This window comes from Etheostoma spectabile, chromosome 24 (genome assembly GCF_008692095.1).
Source record: "Etheostoma spectabile isolate EspeVRDwgs_2016 chromosome 24, UIUC_Espe_1.0, whole genome shotgun sequence".
Lineage (NCBI taxonomy): Eukaryota > Metazoa > Chordata > Actinopteri > Perciformes > Percidae > Etheostoma > Etheostoma spectabile.
The window spans coordinates 15,909,475-15,914,328 of NC_045756.1; positions in this window are offsets into that span (position 1 = coordinate 15,909,475).

A 4,854-nucleotide genomic window follows, 5' to 3' on the forward strand; every position below is an offset into this window, starting at 1 on the left:
AACTGTTGTTGGTTTTGTGGTTCTATTCTAAATGAATTTGCGAGATCTTGTGGGTCCTCAAGACTTCAGCAGTCAGATATGGCCGCAGCCATTCCGCAATGAATCCAGACCTGGTGGGTGTTGACGGACGGCAGAGCACGCAGCCGATCCGCAGCCGTTACACATCCTGTGGAAATTGGGGGTAATATAGCAGATGTTGCAAAGTAAGATTAAGGGAATGTATGTAAGTGTATATATATGTAAGTATTGTTCTACTCAATTGTCCACTCCTCTGCCCAGAGCTTCAGAGAGCAAGACATGCAGTTGTGTTCAAAATAATGGCAGTCCAACATTACTAACCTCACAAATCATATTTTTTGGCAGAAGTGATATTTCATCATGGCAAATAATTTACTAGTAAGACCCAACAGTCATGACATGCATGCTGCTCATTCTGTGTAATTGAATGTGGCATGTTCAAAATAATAGCAGTGTTGTATTCAATTAGTGAATAGATTGATTCTGTGAAGAAACAGGTGTCAGTTATGGCCCATGTTTAAGGAAGGAAGGAAGCAAATGTGCTGGTTGTAGTGCATTTCACACTGAAATACTCAGCCACATGGATTGTTCCAGACCTTGCTCTGAGAAACTGCGGACTTGGATTAAAAAGTTGATTGGAGAAGGAAAAACATATAAAGAAGTGCAAAACATTACGGGGATGCTCAGCCAAAATGAATTGTAAACGGACAGTATTTATATAGTGTGTTCCTAGTCTCAACAACCACTCAGAGCGCTTTTACATAGTACAGGAGCCATTCACACACTGTGGCCAAGGCTGCCTCATGCTCATCAGATAAACACTCACACACATTTGCAACTTGGGGTTCAGTAAGGAAGAAACAAGAACACTTTGATATTGGACTGCAGGGCCAGGGATCAATTCATCAGCCTTCCAATAGGCAGGTAGCTGCTCTACAACTTAGCCAAAGCTGCACCAGAACCAAGGGAAGCATACGTGTACCATACTGTGTAGAATGGGGATAGGGTAAATATGCAAATAGCATGCAAAATCTTTTTATCTCCGCAAAAATAAGGTGCTGCCGGGATTTGATTCCAGGATCTCCTGTTTACGAGACAGGCACTTTCAGCAGCTAAGCCACAGCACCTCCATGTGTGCTTCTGTAATATTAAACCTTCCATTATCTTTCACTTTGTGTGATTGATTGATACATTCGAACTTTTACTATAACTAAAATCATGCTGATGTTTGCACTGTTAACGTCCCCAAGACCAATGATAAGCTTGTCTGGATATTTCCCTCCATGGCAGTTAGCTGGTCTCCCAGTTGTAAATTTTAGACTCATATTGTCAGTTTGAAGTTCAAGAATTTTACAATGTGGTTCAAGATTGTTACAAGTTAAGGAAAAGTCTAAACAGTCCTTTGAATTAGCTACCAGGGAAGCATACTTGTACCATATTATGTATCATGGGGATAGGGTAAATATGCAAATGGTATACAAAGAATAATAGTCAATCAACAACAAGGTGCTGCTGGGATTTAAACCCAGGATCTCCTGTTTACTAGACAGGCACGTTCACCAACTAAGCGACAGCACCTCCGTGTGTATTTATGTAATATTGTAAATGTTCAGTTGTCTTCACCTTGTCTGCACTGTATAATATACTGGCTGATTGATAGATTCTAACATTTACTATAACTAAGATGTTGCTGATGTTTGCACTGTTAAGGCCCCCAAGAGCAATGATAAGCTAGTCTGGATATTTCCCTCCATTTTAGTTAGCTGGTCTGCCAGTTGCTGTAATACCTCACTAACACAGTCCTGACCTCAGAGATTCCTGTTTTTAAAAATCCATCAACCAACATGGGGTTGGAACCCACAACCCTGAGTTTAAGAGTTATCACCTTTGGAGCCATAGCGTGTTAGCCAGCAGCTAGTCCTCTCTAAAGAGTTCTTCTTTGTCTTTGTAGCCCTTCAAGTATCATTGTAAGCCGGCCGGTAAGAGACAAACTTTTCGGCGACTTTGCACAATAAGTCCTGAGCAATTGCAATTCTAGATTGTTAGTAACAGTTGTAGAATTATACGTTGTAGTTCTAGAATGTCACGTTAAAATTCTTAAATGTTAAGGTACAGTTCTAGAATGTTATATTAAGCCGGGCTAGATATTCTAGAGGGTTAAGCTGCTTTTACGGAATGTTAATTACGGTTATAGAATTTTAAGTTGTTGCATACATTTAAAATTCTAGAATGTTAAATTACAGTTCTAGAATGTTAATTTAACTGAGATAGATATTCTAGAGCAGTGGTCCCCAACCCCCGGTCCGACCAATTGGTACCGGGCCTTACAATAAATAATTAAATATTTCCTTTTTATGTATTGTCTGAGTCTGAACGATCTTTTATTTTGAAAAACCTTTTATTTATTCTCTCGGTCACGTCTTTCGCGCCAATATTGAACCCACAATCGGACAAAATGAGTAAGAAACAAATGTCTTTGGAAAGTTTCTTTGCAAAGGGGAAAAGGCCCAGTGAAGAGACAGGAGAAGAGCCCACTTCCAAGAAAAAGAAAGTTTTTAGCAGACAATACCAGGAGTCCTATTTGAAATATGGATTTATCCCGGTGGGTGATTCACACAAACCGAGCCCGCTCTGTATAGTATGCTGCGACCGGCTCGCTAATGAGGCGATGAAGCCTTCAAAGCTGCTTCGCCACTTGGAGACCAAGCACCCAGGATTAAAAGACAAGCCCCTGGAGTATTTTGAAAGAAAAAAACAGGAACACGACGGACAGAAGAAATCACTGAGGGCCACCACATCAGTAAATGCTAATGCGCTGAGAGCATCGTACTTGGTGGCTAACCGTATTGCTAAGGCTAAAAAGCCATTCACTATCGGTGAAGAACTATCCTGCCCTCACTGAAGAAATCTGCCGTGAACTTCTAGGAGAGGCTGCTGTTAAAAAGATCGCAGGTGTCTGTCGGTAGCACCGTGACTCGGCGCATTGAAGACATAGCCGAAGACATTGAGACACAATTGTTGGAGAGGATTAAAAACATCACCGTGGTACGCACTCCAGGTTGACGAATACAGATGTTGACAACAAGGCAATACTACTTGTGTATGTGCGATATCTTTATCAGGAGGATGTGCATGAGGATATGTTATGTGCACTGTCGTTGCCAACCCACACACGCGCAGAACTGTTCAAGTCGCTGGATGGTTACATATCAGAAAACTGAAATGGTCCTCCTGTGTCGGCATATGCACAGACGGAGCTGCTGCGATGACCGGACGGCTGTCTGGTTTAACTGCTCGGGTTAAAGAAGTCGCCCCTGAATGTGAATCTACACATTGTATCATTCACAGGGAAATGCTGGCAAGCCGAAATATGCCACCAGAATTGAACAGTGTATTGAATGATGTTGTTAAAGTTATTAACCACGTCAAAGCACAAGCCCTTAACTCGCGCCTGTTTGAGCAACTTTGTGAGGAGATGGACGCAGAGCACCGACGCCTCCTCTTATACACCGAAATAAGATGGTTATCCCGAGGGAAATCGCTGACCAGAGTGTTTGAGTTACGTGAGCCGCTGCAAAGATTTCTCTCAGAGAAGAAGTCCCCGCTGGCAGCACATTTCAGTGACGAGGAATGGGTCGCAAAACTGGCATACCTGTGCGACATATTCAACCTGCTCAATGAACTCAATCTGTCACTTCAGGGGAAAATGACAACTGTCTTCAAGTTGGCAGATAAAGTAGCTGCATTTAAAGCCAAACTGGATTTGTGGGGACGGCGCGTGAACAGAGGCGTATTGGACATGTTTCAAACATTAGCGGAGATTTTGGGTGAGACTGAGCCTGATCCGTCATTCTCCCAGCTGGTGCACGATCACCTGTCTTTGCTTTTAAAGCAGTTTGAGCGCTACTTCCCAACCACAAAAGACCCACGAACTGGCAAGGAATGGATCCGCGACCCATTTGTCAACAAACCAGGGGAATCTACCATGTCTGTACAAGAAGAAGATCAGCTGCTGGAGATCGCAAATGACGGCGGCCTTAAAAGTCTGTTTGAGACAGCCACTCTGCCGGTGTTCTGGATTAAAGTCAAGGCAGAATACCCTGAGATCGCCACGACAGCACTGAAAACCCTTTTGCCATTTCCGACATCCTATCTGTGTGAAGCGGGGTTTTCTGCAGTGACAGCAACCAAAACCAAACAACGGAGCAGACTGGACATTAGCAACACACTTCGGGTGTCGTTGTCTCCATCCACTCCAGATGGGACCGTCTCGTTGCAGAGAAACAAGCTCAGGGCTCCTTTGATGTGTCGTATTGTGGTTAAACTTTCATGAAAAAAATGTTCCTTATATTCGTTTTTGTTGCGTAGCTGTATTTTATTTTGAAGGGATGTTTAAACGTTACCATAGCGACCAGAGTCAGAGCGCGTCAGAGAGCGTTAGGGCAGTTGTCGAGAGGAGTAGAGCTTAGCGGGGGGCCGCAGTAAAATTGTCAAGCGTTGACCGGTCCGCGGTGATAAAAAGGTTGGGGACCACTGTTCTAGAGTGTTAATTTGCTTTTCTAGAATTGTAAATACAGGGAAGCATACTTGTACCATAGGGATAGGGTAAGTATGCAAAGAAAAGTTATCTCTGCAACAACAAGGTGCTGGTGGGATTTGAACCCAGGATCTCCTGTTTACTAGACAGGCACATTAACCAACTAAGCCACAGCACCTCTGTGTGCATTTCTGTAATAAGAATAAAAAGTAGGGATGAGCAAGTACAGCATTATCTGTGGCTGTATCTGTTTACCACATGAATTATCTGTATCCGTAGCCGTACTCGGACTGGGCGGG